A 17,390-nucleotide genomic window follows, 5' to 3' on the forward strand; every position below is an offset into this window, starting at 1 on the left:
TTAACATTCAGTTTTACCTGGAACACTTTGTCAGTTTCCTCTGAAAACTTATTTCAGTTCAGCAACTTTGATTAACCAAACTCTTAGAAAAATCTAATACCCGTAACGCCAAGCCAAACAACAATCGACCACAAGTAGTTTTTAATTCTTTAATCTAATAAAATAAAGCACATTAGATACAAACGCGCCCAACATGATGGCGAAATCCCTTTTTTTTAAATCTTCCATTGTAATTTGGTCACCGGTATACTGTTCGTAGTCAGTTTATGGAAATCTTGTACCATGTAAATTAGGCCTACATCGACTTTTAAAGGTTATGTTGAACTCGAAAATTTGGTTTCGAATGTAAGTATCGATCCTCAAGTTCTCGAATTCATTATATTCAATTCTGCCCGTCACTAATCAAAACAAATTGGAAAGAGAAAAAATATCATTAACACTTCTGAAATTACGGTTATTCACGACCTTGACTCGGCTGGAAGCATGCTCACTGTACAAGTTGGTAAGAGTGCAAAACGATATAAAGTTTTTAAATGTAACGTGCGCAAATAAAACGATTGCAGTTTTTATATGGTAACATTTTAACACAAAAACGTGAAATTCCCAGTCTTATATTAGGACCAAAACAGTAATAGGCAATCCCAAAACCTCCCATGGCTTTATGTACAGAATGTAAGGTGCAATATCTGTTCTGGTCTCGATAACATAATCGTATACGATAATATTAAAATACTAAATTTCTGTTATGTACGTAAGAAGGAGCAGTTTCGATTCCTATCTGAAAGCCCTGTGACTATACAGGGAAGTGTCGAAAATCTGTTTGGCGATACATTCGAAAAAATTAAAAAAATAAACATGTAACCCTGGACATAATGTACTGTAGATGTTTTGCAAGTACCTGCGAACATTTGACTAAACTTGTTCCGTCTTCAAGTAGATCTGTCGAAATGCACTCTGTCTCCTTCCTATTGTTGAGGACACACTCTGCTTTATGATTTCCAAGGATTCTCTAAACAGTATCAGCTGAATGCAATGTTAAGAGGGTCCCTTATGCAAGTTCACCGCTGATCGCATTTCCAGTAGCCTACGGTACAGTACTTCCTCAAATTACCGCAATGATGGGACATTAACACCAAGATCCATAAGTATGCCATAGCTGTCCTTTCGTGAGCTACAGTTTCTTGAAAAACGTGTGATCGAGGATTTAGCATTGATAGGACTGAAATTTCTGGACGGCTGATCCGGGAAATCATTTCTTCAAGGAACGGATAATGCAGGATTTTTACAACGTGATTTAATTAAGATGCTTGTGGGACCAAGTAATTTGAACAAATAATATGGGAAAACGTAGTTTCCAGAATGTATAATCGAGGTTCTACTGTATATAAAAAAAGTGATCAAATTTATTTTTTGAGCAGTGTGTCATTTGACAATTTTGCCTGATTGTGAGAATAGCTGATAAATAGATGGGATAGATATAATTTTTTCTCTCAGCATTTAGACATCAATAAACTTTTTTTTTTAGTTGCTTTACGTCGCACCGACTCAGATAGGTCTTATGGCGACAATGGGACAGGAAGGGGCTAGGAGTGGGAAGGAAGTGGCCATGGCCATAATTAAGGTACTGCCCCACCATTTGCCTGGTGCAAAAATGGGAACCACGGAAAACCATCTTCAGGGCTGCCGACAGTGGAGTTCAAACCCACTATCTCCCGAATACTGGATACTGATCACACTTAAGCGACTGCAGCTATCGATCTCGGTCATCAATAAACTAAATTTTAGTGATACAGTACATTATTAGAAATATGAAGATTCATGCTATGCACACAGACAATGTTGTTAGCATCAAATGATGTTGAAATAAATTCTTAAACACTGTAAACACAGTATTATACAGAGCATAATGAAAGCGGTCAAAATATATTTTACTGTACGTGCCTGGAAACTTCTGATGGTATGTTTAGAATAGTAAACTTTTAAACTCCATTATGGTGGGCAGAAGTTCACTTTTGTACAAAATATTTTTTATTTAAAGGCTTATTCCTAGAAGTTTAGTTTAACAGTTTCCCACCCAGCTGGAATGGGTTTTGTTCCTCGCTCAGCCATAATTTTAAACAATCTGGAATTGAGTATACTTAGAGAAGTTCAGCTGTCCACCCTTGGCTACCCAAGAAGGATGAATCTGTACGACTGATACTGATAACTTGAAGTTATTACTACAGTATAGTCTACTGGATCAAACTGTGCAGATAATGCTGCATATGCTCACTAGTTGATGAGGAAATTATTTAATTTGAGATATAAAAGATAGTCATAATAAATTAATTCCTATAAAGAGAGATTTAAAATATAAAATAAGCAAAAGAATCTAGAAATGTCTAAACAATAATGATTAAAAACATGTTGTCAACAAAAAACAATGAAATAGTTCAGATAAAGTATCTATTTCCAACCCAAATGAAGTCAATGGAACCATTATGAGTACATGTATTTACTATTTTTCTCCTTCATCAATACTGCTTTAAAAGTTCAATGCTTGAGCCATTTGAATTTTGTACAGTATACAGTATGTAACATAGTACACTACAGCACTGAAAGAATTATTTATTATTACTTCAAGTTGGGTATAGGTTATCTGCTGTTGGTAAAGACTTATGAAATCAAATAAAACAGACTTTCCTGTTACATGCTGAATGAAAAAGCAGGCATGGGCATTCTAGAAATTAGGAAGGTAATTCTGAATTGAAACATAATGTGTGAAAAATAGATAGCTAGTCAGAGGGAAACAAAAAATGTATGCATGAAACAAGTGAAATAAAATGACTCACTATCTCCTGAATGCAAGTTCACAGCTGCGTGACCCTAACTGCACGACCAACTCGCTTGGTATACTAAATGCTACTGGTGCTCTGCTGATGTCTGGAGAGATAATCTGTCAGACCTATTCCTTCTTTCACAGCAGCAGCTAAGAGATCACAGAAGATGTCTACCATCAACATAGAGAAATTCTATGTACAACATCTGGTTATCATTCCTGAACTTTAATTATTCTCATTATGATTACTATTAAGTGGGGACCAACTAAATAACACCACCTTCCAACACTAATCTTGTCCACAGATCAGTTACATTCTAAAGACAAAAGATCTTCTGCACTCGGCTTGCAATTTAAAGAGATTGCCCATGCCTCCTTATCCCAGTCATGGAAAAACACCTTATTATTCAAAAAAATAATGATGCTATGATGAGATAATACATTTCCAATTATACACATGTAACTCTTCCGATATGGAATACCGGTTTTTTCATTTAACATTAGCCTTTGAAGAGAGAGGGCCATAACAGCTGGATATTGCCACAAACTTCTCACAAAAGTGGCCATGGATCAAATCCCAGCCAATGTATGTCAGGCTTTTAAAATGAAGTCATGTCGCCACGGTTCAGATACCATATACATCTGGAGGCCTTGAGACTATGAGCACAATAGCAATAGTTATGTATAACTCTGGCATGCTAATTGCTCATCAACGTGTAAAAGATGTCCAAACATCATCATCATCATCATCATCATCAATGTTTAAAACAATTTTTGGCTTACCTTAACAGACAATTATTTAGCAGTAGTGTGAGCATGTTCTTAGATTTTGACTTCCTGAGAGGCAGCCAAGTATTCATGGCAGCATATTCAATGAATCCAGTAGTAGTCAGAGCAGCTGTGGGAGAATATATTTCAATCAGATACAGATAACTCAAGCTATGTAAAGCGACAACTCTTTAAGACACAAGCAATTTTAATGATGAAATTATTATAATTTTATTACAAATTTTTTTTTTTAAATTAAATAAAAATTTGTAATTATCAACACAATTGAGATCAGCCATCTAACAGTATTCATTCTGGCAAAGTTCAAGCATAGATTTTCTGCTACGTTAAGGAATCCCTTTTTGGGGCAAACTTCCATCAGTCTGGCACAGGAAGAATTGGGTATAAATTATTTTCAGTTTCCATACTGGAGGTGGATAAACAGGACAAATTTGAGAGGAACCATATCTGCCCCCACTTGGAGGTCAGCTGGAAAATGATGATAATGATGAAAATTATCATACTGATATTGGCATAAAAGAAGTCCTCTTAGTGTTAGGCTATTCAATAACCTCCTCGGGCCCCGCGTAACCTATAGGTTACATAGGTTCCCACTTTTTTATCTCGGTCGCCAAGCAGTGCAGGCCGCTACTAATGATTACAATACCATCTCAGAGAGTGCGGAAACGGCTATGCTGACTTTCAGACACTTATCTCACCACAGTTGGTCACAATGAATGTTTACAAAATGGAGTCCTCAAGTTATTGGTGGAAATCTCATCACAGTGAAAGTAAGTACACTTTTCCAGTTATAATAATAGTTCTAGTATTCTAAAAAAGAGTAGTAATGAGTCTACAAGTTCACTAATACGTAATTCATGAATAATTTTATAGGAATCGGCAAAGTGTAACGAACAGTGGCATATCTTGTCAAGATGTAACCTATAGGTTACAGTGGGTCTCACTTGAAGTAATATTTTATATAATTTTTTTTTTTTTTAAGGCCTTGAGATTCCAATGCAATTCTGGAAATTGTCAATGGGGACGTGTTCGATATATCAGATCTTTCTGACGATGAGGATGAAAGAACTTTTGTCACTTTACTTCCTATACCCCCGGCGGGACACATGTTCAGGAGGAGGATGAAGAAGATAGCAAAGGAGAAAATGATCAAGGAAGTGTCCAGTACAAGGGTATCTGAACCATTTCCCCCAGTACAGTAGAACCTCAATTATATGTTCCCAGAAAATATGTTTTCCCATATTATTCGTTCAAATTACGTGGTCCCTCAAGCATCCTAATTAAATCACGTTGTAAAAATCCTGCATTATCCGTTCCTCGAAGAAACAATTTCCTGTATCAACCGTCCAGAGATTTTGGTCTCATCAATGCTAAATCCACAATCACGCGTTTTTCAAGAAACTGCATCTCATGAAAAGACGGCTACAGCATACTTACGGATCTTGGTGTTAACATCTCGTCATTGTCGTAATTTGAGGAAGTACTGTACTGGAAAAGCGATCGGCGGCGAACTCGCATAAGGGACCATCTTAGCATCGCATTCGGGTGGTATTGTTTAGAGAATCCGTGGAAATCATAAAGCAGAGAATGTCCACAACAACTGGAAGGAGACAGAGCGCATTTCGACAGCTCTACTTGAAGACAGAATGAATTTAGTCAAATTTTGTACTTGCAAAACGTCTACATTACGGCCAGGGTTAAATGTTTACAGTATTTTCTTTACTTTTCTCGAGTGTACCGCCGAACAGGTTTTCTGCATATCCCTCAGGTCACTGTATAGTCACTGGCCTTTCAGGCAGGAATCAAAACTGCTCCTTCTTAAGTAACACAAATTTACAGTAGTATTTTAATATTATCGTACACGATTATGATATCGAGACCAGAACAGATGTCGCACCTTAGGTACATACATAAAGCCATGGGAGGTTTTGAGATTGCCTATTACTGTTTTCGTCCTAATATACAAACGGGAATTTCAATGTTTTTGTGTTAACATGTTGTAAAAACTGCAGTCATTTTATTTGCGCACATTACATTTAAAGCTTTGTATCATTTCACACTCATACCAACTTGTACAGCGAGCACGCTTTCCAGCTGAGCTAAAGGTCGCGAATAATTGTAATTTCGGAAGTGTTAATGATATTTTTCTCTCTCTCCAATTTCATTGTGATTAGTGACGGGCAGAATTGAATTTAATGCATTCAAGAACTTGAAGATCGATACTTACATTCGAAACAATTCAAAACCATATTCTCGAGTTCAACATAACCTTGAAAAGCTGATGTAGGCCCAATTTACGCAGTACAAGATTTCCATAAACTGACTATGAACAGTATACCAGTGACCAAATTACAATGGAAGATAAAAACGAGGATTTTGCCATCATGTTGTGTGCTTTTGTATCTAATGTGCTTTATTTCATTAGATTAGAGAATTAAAAACTACTTGTGGTCGTTGCCCTTACGGGTACGGTATTAGATTTTTTGAAGAGTTTGGCTCTGCCTGATCAAAGTTGCTGAACTGAAAGAAGTTTTCAGAGCAAAACTGACGAAGTTTCCTTGGTAAAACTGAATGTAAAGTTACGAGATTTTTAAGTAGCGTACCGGTAATTAATGTTTGAAGCCGGCCCTGCGGTCTAATTTGCCTGCCTCTCACCCGAAGGGCCCGGGTTCGATTACCCGCCAGGTCAGGCATTTTTACCTTGATATGAGGGCTGGTTCCAGGTTCATTCATATTACTTTTAATTGAGGAGCTATTGAATGGTGAGATGGTGGCCCCAGTCTAGACAGCCCGTAACAATGGCCAAGATGATTCGTCACACCGACCATGCGTCACTTCGTAATCTGCAGGCCTTCAGACCGAGGCCGGTCACTTGGTAGGCAGAAGGCCCATTGAGGCTGTAGTTTGGTTTGGTTTAGGGGTCTTTGTAAGATTATAAGTATACATATTTCATTTTTGTGATGTTTAGCCAAATTGTTGATGGTTCATTCGTTCCCGGATTTTCCGTTTTCCTGTATTGTATGTTTTTCTTCCGTGGTCCCTCCAAAAACGGATAATCGAGGTTCCACTGTACCTCCACCAGAACCTGTAAAGAAGCCAAAAATACTCCCTCCTCTCTCAAGATTCTACAGATATGTTGGAAGCAACATATTTGCCACAATGACAGAGTTTACAAACCGCAGATACCTACGTGACAAAGGGATTTGTTTGGATGCCACAGTAGAAGAGATGAGGAACTATTTGCTGCCACCATTATTATGTCCTATTAGAAATATCCCCATATACAAATGTATTGGGCCAGGAAGACTCGGGTCCCACAGACTGCGGGCAAGATATTTCAAGATAAGGAGCAACCTGAAACTTGTAGATGACACAGAAGTGGATGCAAATGAAAAATTGAGTGACAAGTATTGGAAGTTGAAACCACTGATCAGAAACATTCAGCAGGCTTGCCTAGATAACCCACGAAGTGACAAATATTCCATTAATGAACAAATAGTACCATTCTGGGGGCAGGTAGTTACATGTCAGTTTGTCAGAGGAAAGCCAAATCCATGTGGCCTGAAAAATTTTGTCTGCTGCTCCAGATGGAATACCAGTTGACTTTTTCTTGTATGAAGGAAAGAGAGATATTATCTGAATGATGCTGCATTACACAATCTGGATGTCGGTGAAAAAGTGGTAATTCGATTATGTATATCTCTACCACCTGGCTCAGCAGTAGGGGTATACATGGACAGATTTCTCACTTCCGTTTATCTGTTGGATATTCTCCACTCTGAGTGTGAAGTACAAGGCACAGGAACTTTGAAAAAAAATACCGACTGATGAGCTTCGGACTGATTCTGAAATGAGAAGTGCAGGAAGAGGAACCCAGCCAGTGAGTCAGTGTCGTCGCTGGTGCAGGAAAACAAAAGAATATATTTTTTTAGATTGCCCTCTCAAACAATGAAAATATGGGAGGAGTGAATTTTTTAGATTGAGTTATAGCAACGTATCAAATTCTTGCTCGTACCAAAAAATGGACCATACGATTGATATTCCACCTGTCTGATTTTGTTCTGGCTGCTTTGTGGATAGAACATAGATGAGCTGAAGCTACAGAAAAAACGTCCAAGAGGGAGAAGCTTAACTTTTTGGCCTTTCGAGTAGAGGTGGCTCACTCACTTATGAACTCACAGTCACAAGCTGAGATGGAAGAGAAAGATGAAAGAAACAGAACCACATTTGGAATCTTACCCCAAAAAAGGAAGGCAACAACATCTCTGCCTCACGACAGCCTCCACAAAAAGAATGCTGATCATCTGCCAGAAATCCCGGAAATATGAAGCCTTCCCGCTGCCGTCTGCCAGGGTGTGACAGTCCTAAATGTAGGGTCATGTGTTCCACTTGTAAGGTGTTTCTGTGAATGAATGCAAATCGGAACTACTACAAAGTTTTCCATGAGTTATGATTTGTTGTATTTGACCTGTGTACCTAAATTTGTTGTATGAAAGTTTATTTTTCTCCATTTATTTTGAGGTATTTCAATATAGAGAACTGATGTTTAACTTTAGTGCATTTTAAAGTACCCAACATTGTACAAAGAAAATATCCCATACTTTTCCATCACAAACCTATGTATGTAACCTACAGGTTACATACGATATTGGGGCAGTAAATAGTTTCAAATTCAATGTCGTATTTTTTTTTTATTTTTTTTTTTATTTTTTTATTTTTTTTGTAAAACTGATATTTCTAGCATCCCAAAATTCTAAAATTTGTATTCAAAACACTTTTGCTTGGACCGTGGGTCCGAGGAAGATAACGTCCAGATCACAATGTTACCAGAAAAATTATTATTTTTATATTGTACTCATTATTGTTGTTGTTTTGTAATTGCAATGCACATTTTATATTAGCAAAATAGGGTAAATATAACAGTAATTCAGAAAACTGTTCTTGCTTAGTTATCAGTCAGACCTTTTCTCCATTCGCATAACATGGTATAATATATAAACAATTTTAAAATCTCAAATGATAGTTGACATGATACAAACAGCGTTTTCCAAAACTAGATGCTCAAACAAGCACAAAGAAAAAATCTCCTACAGGTACAGATATATAATGTTTTAAAAATCCTTAAAAATGCCCAGTCCAGAACGTTTGTAAGGGATATTAAGGCCCAGACTGGAATGGGTTAAGGAACGGTGGGGGGGGGGGGGAAGAAGAGCACTGAGGTGGGTCACGTTTAATAACAGGCATTCATATGGATTAGTGAAGATATTTTGCAAACAGGGGATAGAAATTGATTTCAAAACCGATAATAATAATAACAAAATTCTGTTCAATTCACAAAGAATTAATAGTTAATAGCTATCAAAATTTGGGAATATATTGTTTAACATGTCAAAAGTGCAAAAGTTGGTATATCGGAGTCGGGAAGGAACTTGAAGATACGTAAACATGGTAAAGTATACAAGGTTTTCGGCAATGGGAGAACACATGCACGAGCACAATCATACATTTACAAATGTGGAGGAAGAAATAAGGGTATTGCATTTAGTGCAGAAAGGTAAGCTTATGGACATCGTGGAAAAATTATGAATTTATTTAGCAGAGAAGGAAAGAAACAAATTAAATTTAAATGAGACATTGAACAAGAAGAATATACAGTAGAAGTCCGCTATAGCAAGTGTGGCATATAACGAGAACCTTGTTATAACGATAACTTTTGCCTGTCCCTTCAAAATTCCTATATTAAACTGTGTATTAGCCTTCAGTTGTCCGACTCGTTGGCTGAATGGTCAGCGTACTGGCCTTCGGTTCAGAGGGTCCCGGGTTCGATTCCCGGCCGGGTCGGGGATTTTAATCGCTTCTGATTAATTCTTCTGACTCGGGGACTGGGTGTTTGTGTCCGTCCCAACACTCTCCTCTTCAAATTCAGACAACATACCACACTACAAACCACCACAGAAACACGCAATAGTGATTACATCCCTCCATATAGGGTTGGCGTCAGGAAGGGCATCCGGCCGTAAAACAGGGCCAAATCCACAAGTGCGACCCAGTTCGCACCCGCGACCCCACAGGTGTGGGAAAAAGCGGTAGGAAAAGAAGGAAAAGAAGATTAGCCTTCAGTTACAGAGAGAACCCTATCACTAACGCATCCGTTATTACGAGCGATTTTGCGCGCTCGATTTTTTCCGTTGCCGATATTTATGCACCCAGCCATTATACTGCATGCGATCGATCTTCGGTACCGTATCGTTTTCTCGCTATGCCCACCAGCGAGCTCTCTCGTCGACATTCGAAGGCAATGTCGGAGTCGATTAGTAATACCCGTCGACTGCTCTTCCGCGAGGAAAATTAAAGAGGAGAACATGTTTTCATAATAAATGCGTAAATAACGTGTCCGATAACCGTTGTTAACTCGTTAAAGATGAACACTGAACAACGATCGCTTAATTTTAATGCTAAATACCGCAATTAAGTAAGAATGAGATAGGCCTACACCTCAAAATATGGCAGAATGCGTCATTGATTACGAGGTTAGTTTATATTTTTTTGCGTCCGTTAAATTACGGAAAGGCTATTATCATGTAAATTTATAGTGAGGAGGTTATGATTTCTCTACTTCCACTTGAAGTGAAATGATATGAAATGTCATATGGCTTTTAGTGCCGGGATATCCCAGGACGGGTTCGGCTCGCCAGGTGCAGGTCTTTCTATTTGACTCCCGTAGGCGACCTGCGCGTCATGATGAGGATGAAATTATGATGAAGACAACACATAACCCAGCCCCCGTGCCATTGGAATTAACCAATTAAGGTTACAATCCCGACCTGGCCAGGAATCGAACCCTCTGAACCAAAGGCCAGTATGCTAACCATTCAGCCAACGAGTCGGACTCCGCTTGAAGTGTGTTTTCATCATACATATAGTACAGATAAGTTAGGATATGAGACGCTACTTGAATAACAAAACTGAAACGTTTGCCACAAAATGCGATCGATCATCTTCGGTACGGTATAGTTTTCGCGCTATGTGTATTTGCGAGCTCTCTCGTCAACATTCGAAGGCGATATTAGAGTTGATTTGTAATACTCGTCGACTGCTGTTCTCAAAAGAAAATTTGAAATGAAAGAGGATAACACGTTTTCGTAATAAAGGCGTCAATAACGTGGCCGACAGCAGCTGTTAACTCGTTTAAAATTAAGAGATCGTTTACTTCAGTCTTTATTTTTATGGTATACCGTATACTGAAGTAGGTAAGTGATACACCTCAAGATATGGCAGGGTACATCACTGGTTTAAGAGGATAGTTCATATTTTCTCGCTTCTAGTTGAATTTCCGAAAGCTATTCCCATGTCAAATTTTAGCAAGGAGGTTACCATTTCTCTACATGCGTTTAAAATAGGTTTTCATGATACATATACGGTTAGGTTAGGTGATGATGTTTGAAGAAGAAAACTGATACGTTTGCCACAGAAGCCTCTGGAGTGATACCGTATCTCTCCGAATCCAAGACAACGTATTTCTCTCAGAATCTCGTGTGAAAAATCAAGGGTCGTTTTGCATTCACGGCCTGATAGTAGGGCCTAATGAACACCACTGGCAACTACCGCAGTAACCACACTGTTTCTTCTCAATCCCGCGCGCGCGTGCACAAAAACCCGCTAACAATAAACAACCACCTCTTTAACATAGGCCTACCTACATCTCTAGCCGTGGCGACCGGTCGTACAGTGCCTATGTGTAACGTCAATGGATCTCGGGAAATAGTGAAGAGAGAATGACATTCTATTATCCCCTCAAATCTCCAGAATGGCATCAAAACATGCGAGCCTTCGAATGCTTAGAAAGGCCACGGCTACTCAGTAGCAGACGCTTAGTAAAATTTTTATAGATAGCAGGAATATTTTCGTGATGGATCATCGTATTGTAAAGATACGTGGAACATGTATTGCTGGCAAATTTTCAACGGGTTCTCGTCGATGTTATAATGCCAATTTTAAGTTAATGACTATTAAACACTTGGAAATGTATAATAATTGTGCAGCCGCAAGAAAATACGGCATAGGCCTAACTAAAGCCAATATTCGGCGTTACCGTGAAGACAAAGATAGCTTAAAAATGCGTATTGCACAAAAAATCCATTCAGTGGCCCGCAACAACGACGCTTTAAAGAAGTCGAAGACAAAATTGTGAGGTATGTGCACAAAAATACATGGGCAGAATTGCCATACCGCAGTGCAATAAACTCGTTCGTTGACTTTCAAAGTCTGGGATTAAGACCTACACATCGCTAGCCGCTGAAGATGGCCCAATCTGGCAAGCAAGATGTGCGTGTAGCAGCAACCAGTTATATCTGACGCTGAGTGAAAGTAACAGTTTTATAGTAAGCAAGAATATTTTCCTGATGAATCGTCGTATTGTAGAGACGCGTGGAATGTGTATTACCAGCAAATTTTCAACGAGTTCCCTTCGATATTATGATGCCAATTGTAAGTTAATGGTTATTAAACCCACTGAAATAAAGTATAATTGTACATCCGCAAAATAAATACGGCATAACTAAAGCCAATGATCGGCGTCTACAGTCTAAAAATGCGTACTGTATAAGAAAGACATTCAAATGATTTTACAAAGTACTTTTTAAGCCTTGACTTACTTACTTACTTATTTCCTGTTGCTCCCTCTGGAGCATAGGGCCTTGGCGAAATTTCTCCACACAGTACGGTTCCTGGCCATTCTCTTCACTTCGCTCCAGGTCTTGTCAACCTCTGCGATTTCCTTTTCGATCGTCCTCTTCCAGGTCTTCTTTGGCCGACCTCGCTTTCTGGTGCCTTGAGGGCTCCAGTCCAGCATTGCCCTCTCAACAGCTCCATCCGGCTTCCTTAACGTGTGGCCAATCCAGAGCCATTTCCTCTGCTTGATCTGGATGTCAATCGGCTGCTGATTGTTCATGGTCCAAAGATCTTCATTAGAGATTATGTCTGGCCACCTCACATTTGTTATGCGACGCAGACATCTATTTATGAACACCTGTAGCTGGTTATTGATCTGTTTTGTAACTTTCCATGTTTCACAGCCGTATAGAAGAATCGACTTAGCATTGCTGTTGAAGAGGCGAAGCTTAGTCTTCCTGGAGATGTTTCTATTCTTCCACACGGGATAGAGCTGGACAAACGCACCATTTGCCTTCCGGATATGGCTTCGAACATCTTCCTCTGGTCCCCCCATCCGTTGTAACTATACTTCCAAGGTAGAGGAAGGATTCAACTTGCTCAATTTCCTTTCCATTTACTGTCAAGCTGGTCATGATATCTGAATTAATCCTCATCTCTTTGGTCTTGTTTGTGTTGATCATGAGACCTGCACATTCTGCTTCCTTCTGCAACCTACTCAATTTATCTTCTATGTCCCGGACTTTTTAAGCCTGATTAACATTTTTTGAAGGAAAAAGTGGGAGTCATCTTGGATTCGGAGAAATACGATAATATATATATTTCCAGAATGAAATTAAACACACACTTTCACGTAGTATCAGATTTTGAAAAAATACAAACAAGTAATCCGCAGTGTGGATATTATCCGCGAAAACTCAAATTTTGAACAAACTGATTGCCATTTCATACTGAATTTAATGTGTATGGGGGTTTTCTCGACTTTAACAAAAAATTGGATATAACAACAATCCGCCATAGCGAGTAAATGTTTCGCCGTTAAGAATTCTCGCTATAACGGACTTCTACTATACTGTTTATGTTAACAAGAGGATACATAAGAAAGAAGAGAAGAAATAAATAAATAGTCTACAATATCAGTATCCACGAGCGTCCACCCCTTCCCCACCTAGTTTCCCCTCTTATTCAAATCAGCTACGTTCAGTAGTGTTCAAGTTCCCCTCTACCAACCCTGCTTCCCTATGCGCGCCACTTCAAGGGAACAGTTTCATATTTGTTTTGATTCGGATAACACCAAAGGAGGTCAAGGGCAAAGTGAATGCACTAAACTTTAAATAGAGCAACCGATAGAGTGAGTCTGACAAAAAGTACACAGAAGTATTCCTGTCATAATCCTACATTATAGGTGAGTAAGGTTAATATTTTTGGTTGTTTCAGATTCGGGTGTCAAAAATAAACATTGTCCAATATGCTAAATGAGGAGTAGATATTGATCCTGATATCGATGTTTAACTGACAGGCATGTTGCCCGAGGTTAAGATCAAGGTCAATTATGTTTATGTATGGACAACAGCAGATCAGTAAGTCAATTGTAAATTTCTCTGAGTAAGTTAGAATATTCTATTAGAGATGGATTTTCTTATAGCTTAGTGTGAAGTGAGGAGCTACCACTCTAGGGAGTGTCTGAGGACAGATGGAAGTAGCCACAACATTTAACTGATGAAAACTCTGCATTAAAAGATTTTACTAAATTTTAAGAGATGCTAATTTTAATAAACTGATTATATTTGTAGGTAACAGACAAGGCAAAGACATTTTATTAAGATTGTAAATAGAATAGTGTAGTTTAGTTCTAATATATGACATATTTTATTAATAACACACGTTAAATATTAACTAAGAGATGTTTAGATCTAAATATGTGGTAAAGGTTACAAGAAGATTTGTTAAGAATAAAATTGATGCTTTTTAATAAGTGAATAGGTCCAAGAGATATTTGGCAGTGTGAGAAAAACCACTGAGGAAGAGGACAATAAGGTCCTGGAAACATGTACGGTATATTAGGTGAAAATAAATAATTCAATAAATAACTCTAAGTATTGACAAGGCTGATTTTACATATGAAATGTGTAGTTATTGGAGTAGTGTAGGCTATCACACGACAAATAATTGCTACCTTTCACCGTATCACTCAACACCAAATAAATTTCTAACTTCTGAATGGAATGCAAAATATAGAACAAACAGGCTTTGTGGGTTTTTCAGCAATATCAATGAAAACTGGAGAGCAAAACTGAACTTTCTTGGGGGTAACTGCTTGCTTCCCAAAGGTGTAAATTACCCTGTAAAGTTCAGGACTTCAAGGCCATTTCTCATTTTACCGCAACTTTCTCCGACCGGCCTCCTGAGACGAAAACTCTAAATCTGTTTTGGAAATCATGTTCCTTTCACAAGGGATGACAAGGAACATTTTCAAGGCCAGGAATAATGTGATCGAGCTAAGCAGTAATAGTGAAAATTTGACGCGACAAGCGAGGTATTTTTAAATAGCTTTAATGTGACGTGAATCGGTCCTTCGAATTTACGGTGTGCTAAGTGAGAAATTGTCTTCATGAGGAAATCCCTAATGAGATTTCACTGCATTTTCTTGTGTTTGGTTAAATTTTGTAAAGGCTATTCCTGTGTAAATTTAGGCGAAAATGTTACCATTACTTTACTGGTGCTTGAAATATATTTTCATGATACACATGAAGTTAAGTTAGGTTAGATGATGCAATTTGAATAAGACAACCGAAACGTTTACCACAGAAGCCACTGGAATGACACTACTCCAATTTCTCAGACTGAAATTGAACATACGCGTTCACATTGTCTTGGAATTAGAAGATAACTAACGAGTAAGCTGTAGTACAGAAGTCTGCAAAAATGCAAGTTTTGAACAAACTGATTGCCATTTTATAATGATTTTAATGTGTGTGTTTTCCCCTGACTTTCACGAAAACTCTGATATAACGACAATCCGTTATAGCGAATAACTTTTAGGCCATTATGAATTATCACTATAATGGACTTCTACTGTACTTATTTAACTATTGTTTACATGAAGGAGCTACAACAAATGCAGTGTGCCCACTAGTAACCTAAGTCTGTTTTCCCTGTACTTTCCCTGGGATATTCCTGTTTTTCCTGAGTTAAATTTAGTGGGAGATTTCACATGAGAGTGAGGCTCGAGTATGTTTAGCATACTCTGGAATCATCATCTTGAAATATATTTTGCAGGAACACTTACAATGGCATAAAGAACTTGAATTAAATGTATCATAAGTCAAACAAGTTAGAACTTATCATCAAGTGCCAATCTCAGAAGTGGGTTATCAGTAATCCCATCACACACAGCCACTACAAGAAGCACTACAATCAATAAAAGTGAACTGCATTGCTCGCAGCAAGCCAACAGTCAATCACTCTTCAAACTAACGCCTGTGTTCATTAGGGTCCTCATTCTTGAAATCGGCATGTGAGCTTGCGAGTTTCTGCCGGCCCCACGGCGTAGGGGTAGCATGCCTGCCTCTTACCCAGAGGCTGCAAGTTCGATTCCTGGCCAGGTCAGGGATTTTTACAGGACCTGAAGGCCGGTTCGAGGTCCACTCAGTCTATGTGCTTACAATTAAGGAGCTATCTGATGGTGAGATGACAGCCCCAGTCTAGAAAGCCAAGAGTAATGGCCGAGAGGATTCATTGTGCTGACCACATGACACCTCGTAATTTGCAGGTCTTAGGGCTGAGTAGCGGCCACTTGGTAAGCCATGCCCCTTAGGGGCTGCTGCACCACGGGTTTCTTTTCTTTCTTAGCCAGCCAGTTTCTACAAACAGTAACAGAAACTATGGGTTAGTGTTTAGAAACTCAGGAATAAGTTCCCAGTTTCTTCAACAAATGAAAGTGTTGTTTGAAAACGTATGCTGGTCAACTAGTGTGCATAGAAACAAGCGCAACTGACATATTCCATTATTTGTAGAATTCCTCTCTGTGATAATTTTGCTTTTCCATAATAATTTCTCCTTAATACTGAGGCAAAATCTGTAATAATTAAGGGCGGTTTATTATAATTAGTACCTCTACATTATGTAAATTACATGGGTAACTTTTAAAACACTGGAACATTAGGAAAATACAAGTTATTACCTCTTTACAAAATAACATGCACCTCAAAAAAAGGTTTTGCAACACCTGAATTTTTCATGTTTGTGAAGGACGTTCACTCTAATTGTTCTATGATAAACAGACATCTGAATGACATGCAATGCTTCATGTTAGTCGACGAGGAGATACTGTATTTACTTGTGTATTAGACCCCCCCCCCCCACCTGGCTTTTTGGAACAAAGAAAGTGAAAAATAGAAATCTTGCATACAAGACCCCTCAGAGAACAATAACGATTCCGCTTCAAAGCTGGTACAAGCCTTACTGCAGCTCCAATAACATCACACAAATTTGTGAATAGTTTCGTCCATACGACCAGCGCAGTGAAAACATGCGTCAAAGTCATGCGATACATCTGTGTTTCGTAGTCAAGTAATGTCGCCCCCGTAGCACAGGCCTACAGCAGATCTGATGACGTTGTACAAACAGGGAATAGTTTCGTGCCCGACCTACGCAATTAAAGCATGCATCAGTCATACTATACATCTGGTTTTTGTAGTTAAGAATGTCCGCCAACGTAATGGTTAGCACAGTTAGCTGCCTTTCTCGGGGGCTTTTGTATTAGTGTGTAATACAATCTGCGCAAGGGAACGTCGTATTTAAAAGAATGGTATCTTACCTTGTTATTACGGCAACCTACTGTGGCCTTGGAGGGGGTTTAGGGGCAACTGAGGCAGCTTTCCGTCTTGAGAAATAACGATGTGTACGTTCTGAAGCCTGCTTCTTGTTTGGGGGAGGCAAGGCTGTGGAGTGGGGAGGAGGTGTGTCGCTTATGGTCAAAGTTTCAATAGCTTCAGAAGAGGGGGTAGGGGAATTAGATATTCGGGAGGATGGAGGTTCGATTGATTTCTTTTATACTCTGTGTTTTTATGCCTAATGCTCCGAAATGTGTTAATACTCCTTCGTACAAAGG

At 38.7% G+C, this 17,390-nt stretch overlaps 1 long non-coding RNA gene across 3 annotated transcripts in view; it reads right to left on the reverse strand.

Moving 5' to 3' along the window:
• LOC136875608 (uncharacterized) overlaps positions 1-17,390 on the reverse strand; it is an 84,769-nt gene that overhangs the window by 25,511 nt on the left and 41,868 nt on the right. For all 3 annotated transcript variants that reach the window (XR_011018416.1, XR_010860492.2, XR_010860490.2), the window contains one exon: positions 3,602-3,716. This is a non-coding gene — a long non-coding RNA (uncharacterized lncRNA). The remainder of the gene's footprint in view (positions 1-3,601; positions 3,717-17,390) is intronic.

The sequence above is a fragment of the Anabrus simplex genome, chromosome 6 (genome assembly GCF_040414725.1).
Source record: "Anabrus simplex isolate iqAnaSimp1 chromosome 6, ASM4041472v1, whole genome shotgun sequence".
Taxonomy (NCBI): Eukaryota; Metazoa; Arthropoda; class Insecta; order Orthoptera; family Tettigoniidae; genus Anabrus; species Anabrus simplex.